Genomic DNA, 20,695 nt, shown 5'->3' on the forward strand with positions numbered 1-20,695 from the left:
GCAAATTCACCCCAAATGTGTGAGTGCATGCATGAGAGAGAGAGTGTGGATGTGCGTGTGCATGCTGGGTAAAGTGTGTGTGTGATGGAGTGTAATCATGTGCGAAGATGTATGCGTGGGTGTGAGTGGGGGGCGTATGAGTGTGTGTCTGAAAGAGAGCATGTCTATCGGAAAGGCTCTGCACAAGTGTGTGAGTATGTAAGAGTGTGTGTGAGAGTGAGAGAGAGAGAGAGAGAGAGCGCGTAACAGTGAAGTGGGGTGACCTGTCATGTGACATGAACCCAAGGTCGCGATTGAGGCCATCCTCCTGGTTTCCGAACTTGGCTATCAGCCTCTGCTGGGCCACTAGAAATGATTAAGCAGTTACACAACACACATTGGAGAGGGCAGGGTGGGACTTGTCTTTCGATTTGCAGAAGGTGGGACGTTCTGGGTGCTGGAAACTAAGGAATGCACCTACTGGAGGACCTTCGGCACAGAGAGATGGAGCTGGAAGCCAGGCTGCAGACACGTTGGGGGATTCACTGTGGAAACAGGCCGTTTGGCCCACCAAGTCCACACTGACCCTCCGAAGAACATACCCCCACCCCCCCCCCCCCAACCCACCCGATAACCCCACAGCTAATCCCTGTATTTAGAACGCCCAATCCACTCTAGCCTGCACAACTTTGGAACATGGGAGAAAACCCGAGCACCCAGAGGAAACCGACGCGGACATGGGGTGGGGGAAGGGTAGGAAAGTGCAAAATCCACACAGTCACTGTGAGAGTGGGATTGAACCCAGGTCCCTGGCGCTGCGAGGAATCCCCTCTCCAGCTCTCGGCAATCGATTGGCTTCTCCCCAATCCTGGTGACACTCCAATCAGTTTGAGGAATTCAATTTGCTTCCACAGAGTTTCCATGGGGCAGGGGTCGTTGTTACTCGGCAGATTCAACGATCCAGTGAAGGGCTCGTCTATAGCGAGAACACTGGTCCACATTTCGCTGAAAAATTAAAGTTCTCTCCGCAATTAGAACCCTTGAGCACTCCCACGCAGGCTGCATGTATTCACGGGGATTCTCAATGCATGTTGATATTTGAAATCATTTCCTGCAGACAAACATTTCCCCTCCTGGATTCAAACACTGCTGATATTCAGGCCCTGACTAAATTTCTTGTCCATGCCTGAAAAGCAAATCCTCCTCTGCTAAAAACTTGAGAAAACAGATCCCTGCTGTCAGTGCAGGGCAGAAAATAGGATGAGAGAATTTTAGTTTGCACAGAACAGCCTTCTATTTCTTCTCCCCGAAATCTCTGTCTCTCAATTCCAAAACCTTTCAATGTATTCCAACCCAAATTCATCCTTCCATCCTCCTGCCTTTGCCCAGCTCCCCTCTCCTGAAAATGCTGACCCTCTGTTCAGTTTCTCAGCCACATCTCGCCATCCTTAGTATATAGCCCACATCTTTATTTAGTTTTTAAAACAGAAAGGCAGTGGTTTGCTGATTCCAGGATGTGAGGGTGACTGCACTCACACAGTGTTCCAGACTCGTCTCTCGTGTCATTCAGAAAAGTCTGCACTGCACATGTGCAGAGAAGGGGATGCTGGGAGTGGGTGGGATGCATTTTCACCTCCCCATCCAATCATCCCCATAGCATCCCCTGTCCATTCCCTCACCGCCACCCATAGCATCCCCTGTCCATTCTCTCTCTCTACCCTAACCTACCAGTCCCTTCTCTCTCTGTCCCACACATGCCACTCTCCCCACCCCGTCCATTCTATCGCTGCACCCTCTGCCCTCTGTCCAGTCCCTCATCCACCCTCTGTCCCCATCCATTCCCTTTATCGCTCCACCCTCTGCCTTCCCCAATCCAGTCCCTTCCCTTACACTCATTTTCTCTCACCTCCCACACGCTGCCCCATCCATTCCTTCTCTCCCCCACCTTCTCCTGCCATTCAGTGTTGCTGTCTTTCTCCACCCTCTAACCCGTCCATTCTCACCCCAACCTTTGCCCCGTCCATTCTGACCCCACCCACTGCCGCCCGTCCATTCTCTCCCCACCCACTGCTCCCTGTCCAATCTCTCCCCACCCATTGACCCCATCCATTCTCTCCCCATCTACTGCCCCGTCCATTCTCTCCACACCCACTATCCCCGTCCATTATCTCCCCACCCATTGACCCCTGTCCATTCTCTCCCCTCCCATTGCCCCGTGTCCATTCTGTCCTGATCCACTGCTCCCCGTCCAATCTCTCCCCATCCACGGCCCCATGAATTCTCTCCGAACCCATTGCCCCCGTCCATTCTCTCCCCACCCACTGCCCCGTCCATTCTCTCCCCACCCACTGCCCCGTGTCCATTCTGTCCTGACCCACTGCTCCCCGTCCAATCTCTCCCCATCCACTGCCCCATGAATTCTCTCCCCACCCATTGCCCCCGTCCATTCTCTCCCCACCACAGGCCCCCGTCTATTCTCTCCCCACCCACTGCCCTGTCCATTCTCTCTCCCCACACTCTGCAACCAATTTCTTTCACTTCACACTTTGTAACTCCGCATTCTCTCTCCCCTCCCCAATCCTCTTCACCACATTCTCTCTCTCTGCTCCCACCCTGTGTACCCCCATGCATTCTCTACCCCCGATGCTCTGCTCTCCTACCCATTTTCTCTCTTTCTCTTCCCCCAGTCTCTGCGCCCCCGGTCAAATCTCACTCTGAGTACCCTCCCCCCGTCCTTTCTCGTGCCTCGAGCCCTCTTTGATCGCTGTATCAAACCCTTCTAATGATAGAGAGAGAATGGATGGTGATGGCGACCTGGGGTGAGGGTGGGGAAAGGAAGTGTGAGAAATGGTTGACCTTTAACATTGAGAATAGCTAAAATGATGTATTCAGAAACATCAGTAATGTCTGAAAGCACATTCAAATGTTTAAAAAAAGCTGCAGACATCTTTCTGAAACTTGCATTGAAATCTGCACAGTTCGGCCACAATTGAGGATAGCCGGTAAACTTGGAATGGCCTATTCCTAGTCTTGTGAAATTGGTTCAGAATATGTAGAAATACAGTCATAGAGTTGCAGAGAAGAGAAACAAACCTTTCGGTCCACGCAGACAACATTTCCTACATTAACCTCGTGATCCGTTTGCCAGCATTTGTCCCATATCTCTCTCAGCCCTTCCTATTCATACCTCCATCCAGATGCCTTTTAAATGTTGTAATTCTACCAGCCTCGACCACTGCCTCTGGCAGCTTATTCCAAACACATGCCACGCTCTGTGTGAAAAAGTTCCCCCGTTCAGTCCCTTTTAACCCTTTTCCCTCTCAGCCTAAACCCCTCTAGTTTTGGACTTCCTCCACCCTGGGGAATAGATATACAAAAGTTGAGCTGCCAGACAAAATCATAGAGTCACAGAGATGTCCAGCATGGGAACAGACCCTTTAGTCCAACCCATCCATGCCGACCAGATATCCCAACCCAATCTAGTCCCACCTGCCAGCACCCAGCCCATATCCTTCCAAACCCTTCCTATTCATATAGCCATCCAAAAGCCTCTTAAATGTGGCAATTGTACCAACCTCCACCGTTTCCTCTGACAGCTCATTCCATACACGTACCACCCTCTGCGTGATTCCGTTGCTCCTTCGGTCTCATTTCTATCTTTCCCCTCTCGCCCTAAACCTATGCCCTCTAGTTCTGGACTCCCCGATCCCAGAGAAAAACCTTTGCCTATTTATTCTATCCATGCCCCTCACAATTGTGTAAACCACCACAAGGTCACCCCTCACCCTCTGATGCGCCAGGGAAAACAGCCCCAGCCTGTTCAGCCTCTCCCTCTAGCTCAGATTCTCCAACCCTGGCAACATCCTTGTAAATCGTTTCTGAACCCATTCAAGTTTCACAACATCTTTCCGATAGGAAGGAGACCAGAATTGGACGCAATATTCCAACAGTGGCCTAATCAATGTCCTGTACAGCTGCAACATGACCGCCCAAATGCTGTACTCAATACTCTGACCAATAAAGGAAAGCATACCAAACGCCTTCTTCATTATCCTATCTACCTGCGACTCCAATTTTAAGGAGGAGCTATGAACCTGCACTCCAAGGTCTCTTTGTTCAGAAACACTCCCTCGGACCTTACGATTAATTGTATAAGTCCTGCTAAGATTTGCTTTCCCAAAATACAGCACCTCACATTTATCTGAATTAAACTCCATCTGCCACTTCTCAGCTCCTTGGCCCATCTGGTCCAGATCCTGTTGTAATCTGAGGTAACCCTCTTTGCTGTCCTCTACACCTCCAATTTTGATGTCATCTGAAAACTTACTAACAGTACCTTTTATGCTCGAATCCAAATCATTTATGTAAATGACAAAAAGTAGAGGGCCCAGCACCGATCCTTGTGGCACTCCACTGGTCACACGCCTCCAGCCGGAAAAACAGCCCTCCACCACCACCCTCTGCCTTCTACCTTTGAGCCAGTTCTGTATCCAAATGGCTAGTTCTCCCTGAGATCTAACCTCGTTAATCAATCTCCCATGGGGAACCTTGTTGAACGCCTTACTGAAGTCCGTATAGATCACATCTACTGCTCTGCCCTCATCAATCTTCTTTGTTACTTCTTCAAAAACCTCAATCAAGTTTCTGAGACATGAAATCCTGTGCACAAAGCCATGTTGACTATGCCGAATCAGTCCTTGCCTTTCCAAATACATGTACATCCTGCCCCTCAGGATGCCCTCCAACAACTTGGCCACCACCGTGGTCAGGCTCACCGGTCTATGGTTATCTGGACTCTCTTTACCGCCCTTCTTAAACAGTGGCACCACATTTGCCAACCTCCAGTCTTCCGACACCTCACCTGTGACTATTGATGATACAAATAACTCAGCAAGAGGCCCAGCAATCACTTCTCGAGCTTCCCACAGAATTCTTGGTTACACCTGATCAGGTCCTGGGGATTTATCCATCTTTAACCGTTTCAAGACACTTCTTCCTCTGTAATCTGGACATTTTGCAAGGTGTCACCATCTATTTCCCTTCAGTCTATATCTTCCATATCCTTTTCCACAGTAAATACTGATGCAAAATATTCATTTAGTATCTCCCCCATTTTCTGTGGCTCCACACAAAGGCCGCCTTTCTGATCTTTGAGGGGCCCTATTCTCTGAGTAGAAAGTGAGGACTGCAGATGCTGGAGATCAGAGCTGAAAATGTGTTGCTGGAAAAGCGCAGCAGGTCAGGAAGCATCCAAGGAACAGGAGAATCGACGTTTCGGGCATAAGCCCTTCTTCAGGATGCACAGTTGGGCCACAAACAAGGATAGGCTGTAAGAGTGAATGAGTGAATAAAAGACAAATCCCACCTCGCCCATGAGGAGAAAGTGAGAACTGCAGATGCTGGAGAGCAGAGTCGAGAGTGTGGTGTTGAAAAAGCACAGCAGGTCAGGCAGCATCCAGAGAGCAGGGGAATCAATGTTTCAGACATAAGCCCTTCACCTTGCCCTCTCCAGTGTGTGTTGTGAAACGGCTCAACTGCTTAAGCATTTCTAGTGGCCGAGCAGAGGCTGATAACAGGTTTGGAACACACGAGAATGACCTCAGCTGAAACCTTGGATTCATGTCTCACTACAGGAGACCCAGCTACACAATACACACAAACCCTATCTCTCTCTCTCTCTGTCTCTCTCTCTCTCTCTCTCACACGCACACACACAAATACACAAGTACTCACACGGTCGTGCAGACCCTCTCTGATAGACAGGGCTCTCTCTCAGACACACATTGATACACCCCTCACACTCTCATCCATGGCACACACCTTCTCACACAATTATACTCCATCACACGCACACTTTACCCAGCATGCGCGCACACACACACACACACACACACACAGACGCTCTGACTCATGAATGCACTCACACATAGAAGTCTTTGGGGTGAATTGCATTTTCAGGATTATATGTTTGGAAATAGAAAATGTCTGACTCAAGGCTGGGATACAGAACGACTCTAACCTCACAGCTCTCATGCGTTATCTGAACTCAGGTGTCACCTCCCTTTATAAAACATTTAGTTACCTCGAGAATGTTAATAAAAAGAAGTTCTGGGATTTACAGATTAATGAACCGAAATCTGCAACCCATTTTAAAAGATGAAAGACTTAACAGGTTTCTTCAATGTATCATTTATGTTGCATGACACTATAATCTTTTGCTATATATTCTGTGTCTTACCATTCTACTCAACAGCTACCTGATGAAGGAACAGCGCTCCAAAACCTTGTGCTTCCAAATAAACCTGCTGGAATATACCCTGGTGTCTGTGTCATTTTAAAACTTTGTTTCCAGTGAATACAGCCCGCACCTCCCACTGTTGCCAGTAAACTTTGCAATGTCAATTAAACAATAAACCTGCAGTCCTAAAAAATTTACAATTTCGAACAATACCATCTACTCATTCACTGTTCCTTCTGAGACACGACATTGGAAACTCGGTGCTGGTGGCTGAATGAAATGAGAAGCTGTTGGATCTCCCAGCTTTCAATGAGAGTTTAAGCCTGACCGTAAGTTCAGGTAACCTTTACTGCGACCCAACTTTGTTGCAGCTTCAGATCTCCACATCACAAGGCGTACAAAAAGTTGCTTTTCTTAAAAAAAAAGCACCTCAAGCTCAAAGTGCACACGCTCACCCCCACTCCTCCCACCACACTTTCTTTATTATTGGTCAGTTGAGTTGTTGTCCCTTTGTAACTGGATCCTTCGTAAAGCCGGGTAAAGCATGCAGCTGGGACGACTGAGTGAATCTTTTCCCGCAACGGCAGTTTCCATCACTGAAAAGGACATGAGTGAATCAGATGGGTTTTTGCCCTCTGAAAATGGTTTCATCCTTAGATTCTGAAGTCCAGATTACTGACCGAATCCCAATTCTGCCATCTGCCGCGATGGGATTCGAACCTGAGAGTCCCCAAAGCTGGGTTGTTAGCGGCGCTCGGCCATCGCTCCTCCCATCGCCCCTGCGATGGCACGTGAACGCGCTGGTGCCTCCGCAGGTGGGAGGAGCAGGTGAAGCCTTTTCGGCTCCGACAGCAGGTGAACGGCCTCTCTCCGGTGTGGACCCACTGGTGGGTCAGCAGTGCAGCTGACTGAGTGAACTCTCTCCTGCACATGGGGCACGTGAATGGCTTTTCTCACTTGTGGACCCACTCGTGCGTCTCCAGATGGCTGATCCGACTGAAGCACCTCCTGCACACCGAGCAGGTGAATGGCCTCTCCCCGCTGTGAATATATTTGTGGGTTTCCAGGAGGGATGGGAAAGGGAATCCTTTCCCTCAGTCCCCACATTTCCACAGTTTCCCCATTGGGAGAGCTTTCCTTGTGTTGGTCTGGGTTTGAAATTACACTCAGAACGGGGACATCGTCTTTCCCACCGTGAGGGGTGAGACTTTGATTCCCCCAAGCTGAGTAAATGGTGTGAAGCACTTTTCACAGTCAGTGCACTGAATCTCCCTCACTCGGTGTCTCAGTGTTCTTCCTGCCGCACCAGTGTCCAAAATCTCTCAAGCAAACAAAAGCAACCATGTCTTCTTGATTGGAATGGCTGCTGATATTCAAGTCCCAATGAATCAAGTGGCTCTGTCAGAAGTTGATGGATCATTTGTTTTCAGATTTCTTTCGGCACGTCTTCCTGCAAAAAAAAATCACAAAATAAGTGATAATTGGCAGTACACTGAAACGAACATAACATCGGTGGCAGTTCCTGTAGTTTGCCAGATGCCTGCTGATCACATAATACCCAGCACACAGAAACCTGAAATCCCTCATGCAGCCAGATAGGCTCAGGTGTGTTTAGAGGAAAACTTCATTCAAATATAATCTAATCTTAAACTAAATACGTGTACATATATATATATATCAATATGACAATCCTGTCAATGCGGCTCAGTTCCATGAGAAACTACACTTTTAATTGTGAACATGGGGAAAAAAGCAATCATTTTCCAGGGTGCAAACTGCACACGTGCCAAACTGAGGGAATACACAAGGAAAAGACCGAAAGGAGAGATAGAAAGTATTTGAGCACCTTTGCAGAATCTGCTCCCTCTCTGGATTCACTCCAGTTGCTCCAAGTAAACCTCCCTGGGGGTCAGGCAGCCCTGCATCGGGAAGCACTGGGATGGTCAACTCCGACCAGTTCACATGGAAAACGCATCTCCACATTAAACAGCCTCGAGGCAAACTTCCCTTCCTTCCACAAAGTTCAAGACCCCTCAAAGCGAAAATTCCCAGGTAAGTTTGGAAGAATTTCTTCCAGGTGTTCACTAATCATTTCTATGAGCAATTTGTTAAAGTTTGAATATTGCGAGTTTTGAAAATTAGTGATTTTGAGCGAAATCATAGTTCGAAAAACAGAATGTGGGAATTTAGACAGAGTTTATTTTTGCACATCGACGATATGTCTGCACAACAGCATATGACACGACAGCAGTGAAGATCTTCTGACGTCATTCTCAAACGTGCCTGCCACACGCCAGATGAAAAGCTGAATACTTCTCTGGAAAAACTGCCGAGCAATGCAGGGGAATGGCACAATGTGTGCGTGTTGGAACCATAACCCAAAAGGGAGTCCATTCTCTCCTATTCATTCAACGTCGTCTTTAGCAGCTTTCCCGTATAACGGCGCTCTGTTCTGCACCTTGCCTTCTCATCTGCTTCCCAAAAAAGCTTCGCCATAAATATTTCACAATGATATACTGGCCCAGAGGTGACAACCTCTGAGTGGTCTCCTGTTCTCTGTATCCTATGTTGAGGAGGGCAATGCTTGTCACTGGACACTCGGGTGTCAGAGAAAAGTTTTGAAACAGTGGAGGGAGCCCGGTTCCTGGGGACGGGACAACGAGCAGCAGGGAGACAGAATGAGAAGCAGCTGTTCTGGAAACTCTTCGTCACTTGCAATTCTGAGAGCAATGTCAAATGTATTTCACACGAAGCAAGTCTCAGCTGGCTTAAGAGGTGTGAGGTCGGGAAATAGCCGCTGTTTGGCTTGTTGGTTTCGGGGCATGATTCTCACGTAGAGTCTTTAACTGTGCAGACTTGTGCGCGACGAGGCTGTGTCGCTTAACTTGATTTGTGCAAAAATGCCCCATTAATTTTCTCAAAAAGCACCTTCGTGAAACGAGGTTGGGCTGCTTGGAGTATGAATGAGGCAGAAAACAGGGAAGTGAAATGGTTGGAGATCGCGTTGAACAGGTTGATGTAAGTGGTGCGGTGTTTGAGGAATAAAGTAAAAATGTCATCAATCAAGGTAGATTGAAAAACTGGGCCAGCTCTCCTCAGACAACCGAAGTTTTCCAAGTCAGTAGGGGCCTAGAAACAGGAAATAATGCTGTGAAAATGCTCCCATGCCTGAAAGGATCTATCGTGATTCGGCAGAGATTTAAACTCACGAGGACGAGCGAATGCAGTAGACTAGGTTGTGGCAAATGTGCAGGTAAAGTGCTGCTTCACCTGGAAAGTATGTTCGAGCCTGGAAGGATAGGCAACGATTCGGCAGAGTTTTAAAGTCATGAGGAAAAGAACCAAAAGTGACATTAGGAAGAATGCTTTCGTACAGGGAGTGGTTGCGGGTCAGTAAATCCCTAACTGACACTGACAAAGAGGCAGATTCATTAGACGCAAACGGGAATTCGGTGATCATGTTTAAAGTAACAATGTGCAGAATTACATGGAGAAGGCAAGAGAATGATACGAATAGAGACCCACGTTTACTTACTGTGTCGACCCAGCAGAGCGAAGGTGGGCCGCATGGCGTCTATTCAGAGTGAAATCACAAGAGAATGTGGGAAGTTAGAAAAAGTTTATATTTACACAGCCTCCATACGTCTGCGCAACGCCAGAGAAGACGACAGCAGTGAGGACCTTTGACATCAGTCTCGAACGTGCATGCCACGCGCCAGACGAAAGGCTGAAGGGACCTGTGGAAAGACGCACTCTGCGGAGGAGCAGAGTGGCACAGGGGGACCGTGCTAGGCCCATAACCCAGAGGTCGATGGATCAAAACCGCCATCTGCTCTTGTTCAGAGCCTCGTTGAGCTTCTTTCCTTCGAGATGTCACTCTGTTCAGCATCTTGCCTTTCAAACGACTTCCTGAGTGTTCCGGTTCATATCGAAACTCACAGCGTGCTTTTGGAGGTCTGAGTGGTCTTCTCCTGTTCTTCGAAGATTTCCTCTGAGCTGAATCGCAAAACCACTTCTCTGAGATGCTAATGAGCTGATAGCTGAATCGCAAAACCACTTCTCTGAGATGCTAATGAGCTGATAAAATTGAAAACGCGTACCTTGTGGTTTCATGCTTTCCCTGCAGTAGTTCGCCAAGACCGTTCCGAAGTGAATGACAAGACGATTCGCATGTCAGAAACCGCATCCCGGGGACAGAATGACAAGCCGATGTTCTGGAAACTCTTTGCTGCTTGCAATTCTGGGAGCAAAGTGGAATGTATTTCACAGTGAGCAAGTTTCAGCTGGCTCAGAGTCTCCAGTGTACATTGCTCTCTTTCCCGCCAGCTCAGAGAGAGAACAATAGGAGGGACAAAGGAGTAAATAACGATCCGTGTGGGAGGGTGAATAACTGTTATTGAAGACCGTTAGTGGCTAACAATAAGTAGTGTGTCGTAGCAAACTATGTGATAACAAGGGCTCGTATGTGTGTGGTAGGGGTCAAGGACATGGGGGATTTCAGGCCCTAAAGTCATGGAACTCGATCTCGAAGACCGGAGGGCTGTAGGGTTTTGAAGTAGAATATGAGGCGTTGTTCTTTCATCTGGAGCTGAGCTTTGCTGGAACACTGCTGTAAGCCTGAGACAGAGATGTTGGCCTGGGAACATGGTGGCGTGTTAAAGTGGCAGGAAAGCACAAAGCTCAGGGCCTTTTTTCGCGGGCAGAACCGAGATGTTCTGCGAAGCAGTCATCCAGTTTATACTTCATGCTCCGTTGGGGAAACGACGCTGTGAGCAGCGAATGCAGTAGACTAGGTTGCAGCAAATGTGCAGATAAAGTGCTGCTTCACCTGGAAGGTATGTTCGAGCCTGGAAGGATATTCAGGAGGGAGCAGGTAAATTGTGCTTCTGAGTGAAATCACGGTTCGTAAAAACAGAATGTGGCAATTTAGACAGAGTTAATATTTGCTCGTCGGCGATAATTCTGCCGGTGGGCGATGGGAGCATAACCCAGAAGGGAAACCATCTTCCCTCTTCACTCAATGTCGAGTTTAGCAGCTTTCCCGTATAACGGCGCACTGTTGTGCACCTCGCCGTATCATCTGCTTCCCAAAAAACTTCGACGTAAATATTTCACATTGATACACAGGCCCAGTATGCAGAGTTGAGATGACACACTCGTGGAGGTCTGTGGGGTCTTCTCCTGTTCTCTGTGCCCTATGTTGAGGAGGGCAATACTTGTCACTGGTCACTCCGGTGTCAGAGAAAAGTTTAGAAAGAAAACGGGTTAATTTTCTGCCAGTAGAGAGGGCCCGGTTCCTGGGGACGGGCAAACGGCAGCAGAGAGACAGAATGAGAAGCAGCTGTTCATACAGTCATAGAGATGTACAGCATGGAAACAGACCCTTCGGTCCAACCCGTCCATGCCGACCAGATATCCCACCCCAATCTAATCCCACCTGCCAGCACCCGGCCCATATACCTCCAAACCCTTCCTATTCATATATCCATCCAAACGCCTCTTAAATGTTGCAATTGTACCAGTCTCCGCCACTTTCTCTGGCAGCTCATTCCATACACGCACCACCCTCTGCGTGAAAAAGTTGCCCCTAGGATCTCTTTTATATCTTTCCCCTCTCACCCTAAACCCTAAAGCCCTCTAGTTCCTGACTCCCCGACCCCTGGGAATTAACTTTGCCTATTTATCCTATCCATGCCCCTCATAATTTTGTAAACCTCCATAAAGTTACCCTTCAACCTCCGACGTTCCAGAGAAAACAGCCCCAGCCTGTTCAATGTCAACTGGACTTTACTCTGAGCAAGACTCAGCTGGTTCAAGAGGTAGGGCGGGGGCAGGGGCGCCCGTGTGGCGAGCCGTGTGGCTAGCCGTGTGGCTCGTTGGTGTCGGGGCGTAATTCTCGCTTTGGGTCCTCATTAACGCAGGCGTTCGAAAGATCGCGGGTTCAAAGCCCGGAGGAGACCGCGTTTCATGTCTTGTGCGAAAGTGCCTATTTAATTTGATCAAAAAGCACCTTCGTAAAACGAGGTTGGGCTCCCTGGAGGACCAATGGGACAGAAAGCAGCGAAGTCAAATGATTGGAGGTAGCGTTGAATAAGTTGACGGGAGTGGTGCAGTGTTTGAGGGATGTCAGCGATGAGGGTCGATTAGAAATTTGGGACAGCTCTCTTCGGAGTACGTAAGTTTGAAATCTAGCCCGATTGAAGCTTTTCAAGTCATGCGAAGTCTAGACAGAGAAAGTAATGTCGTCAAATTGTTCTCACGCCTGAAAGGATCGGCAACGATTCGACAGAGTTTAAAAGTCACGAGGAAAAGAACCAAAAGTGACAACAGGAAGAATACTTTCGTACAGGGAGTGGTTGAGGTCAGTAAATCCCGAACTGACAAAGAGGCAGATTCATTAGACGCAAACGGCAAGATTTGACTCAACCGATATACGGAGTCAACGGACTCCTTTCATGATTTGAAACATAAGGAGTCGACGCAATGGAGCCAATCGAGATTCGAACATGCAACTTCGGGAACTCGAGTCAGACGCGCTACCGTTGCGCCACAAGTTCACACAGGCCATGGCGTCAAAGCTGTGCGCTTTTAATGGGGTCAGGAAAATGTTCCCCAAACGGAAATCTTCTCCACAAAGGGATTTCGAATTGAATTAATGTCTAACGTAAGGGACTGCGTACGCTGAGAAGACGAGACCAAAAGAGAAACTCGGCAGGTTTGACAGTACCTGTCGGAGAAAACAAAATTCTGAAATGTTGTCTCTGATTCTCTTTCCACAGACGTTGCCTGACCTTCTCAGTTCCTCGTGCAATTTCTAGTTTTGTTTTTTACTGCAAGTTCATTTCATCTTTTGGGATGAAACAACTGGAGACGCCGCATGCAGATATATAACCCTTTCGAATCATTGTGACGTGATTGGATTCAAACAAACTCTGCGATGATTCACTCTTTCTCAGCTCCATAGGCAGACAGACCTGGGAAGTCAAGCTGTCAGTGTGGTTCTGTATTCGTGGGCCGAGTGGTTAATGCGATGGACTTGAAATCCATTGCGGTTTCCCCACGCAGGTGTGAACCCTGCCGAGTACAACATGAGAAATGTCGTCGTAAAGAAAAGGAGCTTGCTCCCCGGCTTCTTCTTTCAGATTCAAATCAGTGGAGGGTCAAAAATATTTCACTCAAATTGGGACTGGTGGGAATCTGCAACCCACTGCCGGTTCGGGTGGAACAAGCAGATACCCGCAGAGCTTCTTTTGAGGCTATGAGCAAAGTGTTTGGAAATGAGACTAAAAGAGTGAGACGCTTGAAATCGTGATCGAAATGAAGCAGGCACCTGTGGACAAAGGCGTTTCCTTTGCCAGTGAAAGATACTGCTTCACAAAGTTGGGCCTGTGGAAGGGAATCAGTGACGGTGATTATCTTTGGTTGTTCACCTTGTGAATGTTCCCATTGCTGCGCATGTCCGTGTTAATGTCAGAACTCTGCAGCATGGTGGCGTGAGATACGCACAGGGCCGGGGCGCAATGGATGATGCATCTGACTCCACCTACCTGTTTGAAATGCAGCTCACAGCTTCTTCACACACCCCAATTAATCTTTCTCATTGTCCTGAAGCCGGCATACGGTTTGAATTCAAGAACTGCGGGAATGAGAATCGTTTCACTGTCTCGCGTCAGTAAATGTCCCTGAGAACATCTGAGTCAACTCACAGCGCAGTCAGATGAGGGGAAGCTGAAATAGCCCCACACGCTGATCACGGGCACATTTTATTCTCACCAACTCAAAGCCTCAACCACTGCGGCTCCTGGGAGTGGAAAAGAAACAATCACCAAAACCCAGTCTAAGCTCTGTGAATCTTCAGAAAATCAGCAAACGTTCATCCCTTCGGATTTTCTATCCTGGGCTGACAGGGATGGGTTTTGTCACTCTATTGTAGGATATTGCAAGTGGTTGTTTTGCAGAAAAGCACCACAATGCAATCTGATTGATCAGGACCTGGATGTTTTCGGTCTTTGAATGGAAGTGTTGTGCTCCAGAACTTTGTTGTTCCCAGTTTATAATACTTATCTTCCCAGTCCCCTGTATCACTTCTCGAAAATGTTTAATTTGTGTCTTGTAATCCTTTCACTGTCTGCTAATGAGCATAGCGTTTCCGTGTTTTACCTAAATTATCTTGACCTTACATACCTCATGCCTCAAGCCAATTTCACGAGAAACCCTCTCCAGTTCAAAAGCCAACTGTTAATGATGGCTCTGTTTCTTGTCACGTGTCCAATTTCAGATCGATGTTGTTAATGTCCCTTACACTCCTTCAGATCCAGGTTTCGCTCACAGGGCTAGAACAGAACTGTCACCAAATACATTTACCAATCTACGTTCATCCTATCGATTGTATTAGCATCATCAACACTTCTCATCAAAATAACTCGAGAGACTTTCATCACAATTTTCTGTGAACAGTTCTACATTAGCTTTGCTGAATGAACCCCATATTTCTTGAAGTGGCTCCTTATTTTCGGTCCTGATTATTAATCTCTCTACGCATGGGAATGGATCCTTCCCAGCCGCTCTATCTCTCATCAATGTGTGTAGTTCAATTCGATCTCCCATCAGCCTCCTCTGTCCTGATCAAATCCAGGGGAACAGGAAACGTTGGGACTATGGCGCGGACAGGACAAGCCCAATACTCACCTTTCCTGTTAGAACTATTCCATGAGAAAGTTTAGACCACAACTTTGGGCGTGTAGTTGTGGCCGAACACTTAAGGTGTTGGCGTGGAGATCCTTTGGGGCTCCCCGCCCAGGGTGGTAACCTGCTGACTATGCTTTCTTCACTGGCGATTTTAAATGACTTCCTGTTGGTTGCATTATCGCTGAAACTTCACAAAACCCGTCTCAATAAAGTCCCGTTTTCTCATGTCTGGGAATTGATTGCCATGCAGGAAACTCGGGTTCTGAACAAACAACGTACCAGACTCACAACGTCAGCTCTGTTTCCCTTTCCACAGATGCTGCTCGACCTGTTGGCATTCTGTAGTATTCTCTGTGTTTATTAGGCACAAGTGCTGCTTTTCATTCAAGAACTTCAATCCCTGTCCTCTGGTAACTGACTCTGGTCAGTGGCAATTGGTTCTTCTGATCATTAATCTGCCCATTCCCACCGCTTCTTCTCCCATCATTACCAACAGCCCCAGGAAATCTCCAGTTAACCTTCTTTGCTCCAAAGCGAACATTCTCAACCTTGGCAATGTCTCGCCAAAATGGAAATTCCTCATCCCTGGACATGAGGCAAGGCGTACAATTGGGAAGAAATTTTGGCAAAATATTGTCAGTTAGGCAATGGAAAAATGTTCAAATGTTCATGAAGCAAAACAGAAATCCCAGTCTCCAGCTTTGTGAACCTTTAGAAACACTTTTGGAAGCGGATTTAGAGGAGAATGAAAGATGACCTGTCCGATTGAGCAGAGACAGTCCAGACACCGTCCCCTTGTTGAAGAGGCCGGGAGGTTGATTCTGATGTTCTCGGCTCACGAACTGATCTGAGACATTGAAAGAATTGTCGTTCCTGCACATCAGGAATTCAAACTCCTTCTCGCCTCCGAGCCAATGAGAGAACTCGGGAACAGGCAAAACACTGAAAGGCTGGAAGTTCGACGGCCCCGAAGGAAGATAGCTAGTTCCTCGTGACATGGATGTGTCTGCAGACTGTCCCCGGTATCTCCACAATAGATCTCCCAGGCTTGATTCTGGAAAAGTAAAACTGATAGACGACAATTGTAATTCTAGGCGGGGGGCTGAATTATAAAATCACTACGCGATGGGGCAGCCCCGGGCAGCGCCTGTCTCTGTGGCGCAATCGGTCAGTGCGTTCGGCTGTTAACCGAAAGGTTGGTGGTTCGCTCCCACCCAGGGGCGGTGTGTTCGCTGCTCTTCTTTGGCTTCGAAGCTGTGCGCTTTTAATGGGGTCAGGAGAATGTTCCCCAAACGGAAATCTTCTCCACAAAGGGGTTTCTGAATTGAATTAATGTCTAACGTAAGGGACTGCGTGTGCTGAGAAGACGAGACCAAAAGAGAAACTCGGCAGCTTTGACAGTACCTGTCGGAGAAAACAGAATTTTGGAATGTTGCCTCTGATTCTCTTTCCACAGATGTTGCCTGACCTGCTGAGTTCCTCCTGCAATTTCTAACTGAAAGTTCATTTCATCTTTTGGGGTGAAACACCTAAATATCTGCAAACATCATGTGCAGATATTTCACCCTTTCGAATCACTGTGAAGTGATTGGATTCAAACAAACTCTGCGATGATTCACTCTTTCTCAGCTCCACAGGCAGACAGACCTGGGAAGTCAAGCTGTCAGTGTGGTTCTGTATTCGTGGGCCGAGTGGTTAATGCGATGGACTTGAAATCCATTGCGGTTTCCCCACGCAGGTGTGAACCCTTCCGAGTACAAAATGAGAAATGTCGTCGAAAAGAAAGGGAGCTTGCTCCCCGGCTTCTTCTTTAAGATTCAAATCAGTGGAGGGGGAAAAATATTTCACTCAAATTGGGACTGGTGATAATCTGCAACCCACTGCCTGTTCGGGTGGAACAAGCAGACACACGCAGAGCTTCTTTTGAGGCTATGAGCAAAGTGTTTGGAAATGAGACTAGAAGAGTGAGGGGCTTGAAATCGTGATCGAAATGAAGCAGGCACCTGAGGACAAGGGTGTTTCCTTTGCCAGTGAAAGATACTGCTTCACAAAGTTGGGCCTGTGGAAGGGAATCAGTGACGGTGATTATCTTTGGTTGTTCACCTTGTGAATGAACCCATTGCTGCGCATGTGCGTGTTAATGTCAGAACTCTGCAGCATGGTGGCGTGAGATACGCACAGGGCCGGGGCGCAATGGATGATGCATCTGACTCCACCTACCTGTTTGAAATGCAGCTCACAGCTTCTTCACACACCCCAATTAATCTTTCTCATTGTCCTGAAGCCGGCATACGGTTTGAATTCCCGATCTGCGGGAATGAGAATCCTTTCACTGTCTCGCGTCAGTAAATGTCCCTGAGAACATCGGAGTCATCTCACAGCGCAGTCAGATGAGGGGAAGCTGAAATAGCCCCACATGCTGCTCACGGGCACATTTTATTCTCCCCAACTCAACGCCTCAACCACTGCGGCTACTGGGAGTGGAAAAGAAACAATCACCAAAACCCAGTCTAAGCTCTGTGAATCTTCAGAAAATAAGCATGCGTTCATCCCTTCGGATTTTCTATCCTGGGCTGACAGGGATGGGTTTTGTCACTCTTTTGTAGGACATTGCAAGTGGATGTTTGGCAGAAAAGCACCACAATGCAATCTGATTAATCAGGACCTGGATGTTTTCGGTCTTTGAATGTAAGTGTTGTGCTCCAGAACTTTGTTGTTCCCAGTTTATAATACTTATCTTCCCAGTCCCCTGTATCACTTCTCGAAAATGATTAATTTGTGTCTTGTAATCCTTTCACTGTCTGCTAATGAGGATAGCGTTTCCGTGTTTTACCTCAATTATCTTGACCTTGCATACCTCAAGCCTCAAGCTAATTTCACGAGAAACTTTGTCCAGTTCAAAAGCCAACTGTTCATGATGGCTCTGTTCCTTGTCACGTGTCCAATTTCAGATCGATGTTGTTAATGTCCCTTCTACTCCTTCAGATCCAGGTTTCGCTCACAGGGCTAGAACAGAACTATCACCAAATACATTTACCAATCTACGTTCATCCGATCGATTGTATTAGCATCATCAACACTTCTCATCAAAATAACTCGAGAGACTTTCATCACAATTTTCTGTGAACAGTTCTACATTAGCTTTGCTGAATGAACCCCATACTTCTTGAAGTGGCTCCTTATTTTCGGCCCTGATTATTAATCTCTCTACGCATGGGAATGGATCCTTCCCAGCCGCTCTATCTCTCATCAATGTGTGTAGTTCAATTCGATCTCCCATCAGCCTCCTCTGTCCTGATCAAATCCAGGGGAACAGGAAACGTTGGGACTATGGCGCGGACAGGACAAGACCAATACTCACCTTTCCTGTTAGAACTATTCCATGAGAAAGTTTAGAGCACAACTTTGGGCTTGTAGTTGTGGCCGAACACTTAAGGTGTTGGTGTAAAGATCCTTTGGGGCTCCCCGCCAAGCGTGGTAACCTGCTGGCTATGCTTTCTTCGCTGGCGATTTTAAATGACTTCCTGTTGGTTGCATTATCGCTCAAACTTCACAAAACCCGTCTCAATAAAGCCCCGTTTTCTCATGTCTGGGAATTGATTGCCATGCAGGAAACTCGGGTTCTGAACAAACAACGTACCAGACTCACAACGTCAGCTCTGTTTCCCTTTCCACAGATGCTGCTCGACCTGTTGGCATTCTGTAGTATTCTCTGTGTTTATTAGGCACAAGTGCTGCTTTTCATTCAAGAACTTCAATCCCTGTCCTCTGGTAACTGACTCTGGTCAGTGGCAATTGGTTCTTCTGATCATTAATCTGCCCATTCCCACCGCTTCTTCTCCCATCATTACCAACAGCCCCAGGAAATCTCCAGTTAACCTTCTTTGCTCCAAAGCGAACATTCTCAACCTTGGCAATGTCTCGCCAAAATGGAAATTCCTCATCCCTGGACATGAGGCAAGGCGTACAATTGGAAGAGATTTTGGCAAAATATTGTCAGTTAGGCAATGGAAAAATGTTCAAATGTTCATGAAGCAAAACAGAAATCCCAGTCTCCAGCTTTGTGAACCTTTAGAAACACTTTGGGAAGCGGATTTAGAGGAGAATGAAAGATGACCGGTCCGATTGAGCAGAGACAGTCCAGACACCGTCCCCTTGTTGAAGAGGCCGGGAGGTTGACTCTGATGTTCTCGGCACATGAACTGATCTGAGACATTGAAAGAATTGTCGTTCCTGCACATCAGGAATTCAAACCCCTTCTCCCCTGCGAGCCAAGGAGTGAACTCGGGAACAGGCAAAACACTGAAAGGCTGGAAGGGCGCCGGCCCCGGAGTAAGAAAGCTAGTTCCTCGTGACATGGATGTGTCTGCAGACTGTCCCCGGTATCTCCACAACACATCTCCCAGGCTTGATTATGGAAAAGTAAAACTGATAGACGACAATTGTAATTCTCGGCGGGGAGGCTGAATTATAAAATCACTAAGCGATGGTACAGCCCCCGGCAGCGCCTGTCTCTGTGGCGCAATTGGTCAGCGCGTTCGGCTGTTAACCGAAAGGTTGGTGGTTCGAGCCCACCCAGGGGCGGTGTGTTCGTTGCCCTTCTTTGGCTTCGAAGGTTTGGCCTTTTAATGGGGTCAGGAAAATGTTCCCAAGCGGAATTCTTCTCCATAAAGGGGTTTCGGATTTGAATTAATGTCTCACGTAAGGGACTGCGTATGCTGAGAAGACCAGACCAAAAGAGAAACTCGGCAGTTTTGACAGGACCTGTCGGTGAAAACAGAATTTTGAAATGTTGCCTCTGATTCTCTTTCCACAGATGTTGCCTGACCTGCTGAGTTCCTCCTGCAATTTCTAACTGAAAGTTCATTTCATCTTTTGGGGTGAAACACCTAAATATCTGCAAACACCATGTGCCGATATTTAACCCTTTCGAATCACTGTGAAGTGATTGGATTCAAACAAACTCTGCGATGATTCACTCTTTCTCAGCTCCACAGGCAGACAGACCTGGGAAGTCAAGCTGTCAGTGTGGTTCTGTATTCGTGGGCCGAGTGGTTAATGCGATGGACTTGAAATCCATTGCGGTTTCCCCACGCAGGTGTGAACCCTGCCGAGTACAAAATGAGAAATGTCGTCGAAAAGAAAGGGAGCTTGCTCCCCGGCTTCTTCTTTAAGATTCAAATCAGTGGAGGGGGAAAAATATTTCACTCAAATTGGGACTGGTGGGAATCTGCAACCCACTGCCTGTTCGGGTGGAACAAGCAGATACCCGCAGAGCTTCTTTTGAGGCTATGAGCAAAGTGTTTGGAAATGAGACTAGAACAGTGAGGTGCTTGAAATCGTGATCGAAATGAAGCAGGCACCTGAGGACAAGGGTGTTTCTTTTGCCAGTGAAAGATACTGCTTCACCAAGTTGGGCCTGTGGAAGGGAATCAGTGACGGTGATTATCTTTGGTTGTTCGCCTTGTGAATGAACCCATTGCTGCGCATGTCCGTGCTAACGTCAGAACTCTGCAGCATGGTGGCGTGAGATACGCACAGGGCCGGGGCCAATGGATGATGCATCTGACTCCACCTCCCTGTTTGAAATGCAGCTCACAGCTTCTTCACACACCCCAATTAATCTTTCTCATTGTCCTGTAGCCGGCATACGGTTTGAATTCCCGATCTGCGGGAATGAGAATCCTTTCACTGTCTCGCGTCAGTAAATGTCCCTGAGAACATCTGAGTCAACTCACAGCGCAGTCATATGAGGGGAAGCTGAAATAGCCCCACATGCTGCTCACGGGC

At 47.6% G+C, this 20,695-nt stretch overlaps 1 protein-coding gene and 1 non-coding gene across 2 annotated transcripts in view; both read left to right on the forward strand.

Annotated features, from left to right (window-relative positions):
• The window catches only part of LOC140460300 (uncharacterized), a 749,266-nt gene that overhangs the window by 217,378 nt on the left and 511,193 nt on the right, over positions 1–20,695 (forward strand). The window lies entirely within an intron of this gene.
• trnan-guu (transfer RNA asparagine (anticodon GUU)) lies at positions 19,416–19,489 on the forward strand. Its single transcript has one exon. It is a non-coding gene; the product is annotated as a tRNA-Asn (tRNA).

The sequence above is a fragment of the Chiloscyllium punctatum genome, chromosome 36 (assembly GCF_047496795.1).
Source record: "Chiloscyllium punctatum isolate Juve2018m chromosome 36, sChiPun1.3, whole genome shotgun sequence".
Taxonomy (NCBI): domain Eukaryota; kingdom Metazoa; phylum Chordata; class Chondrichthyes; order Orectolobiformes; family Hemiscylliidae; genus Chiloscyllium; species Chiloscyllium punctatum.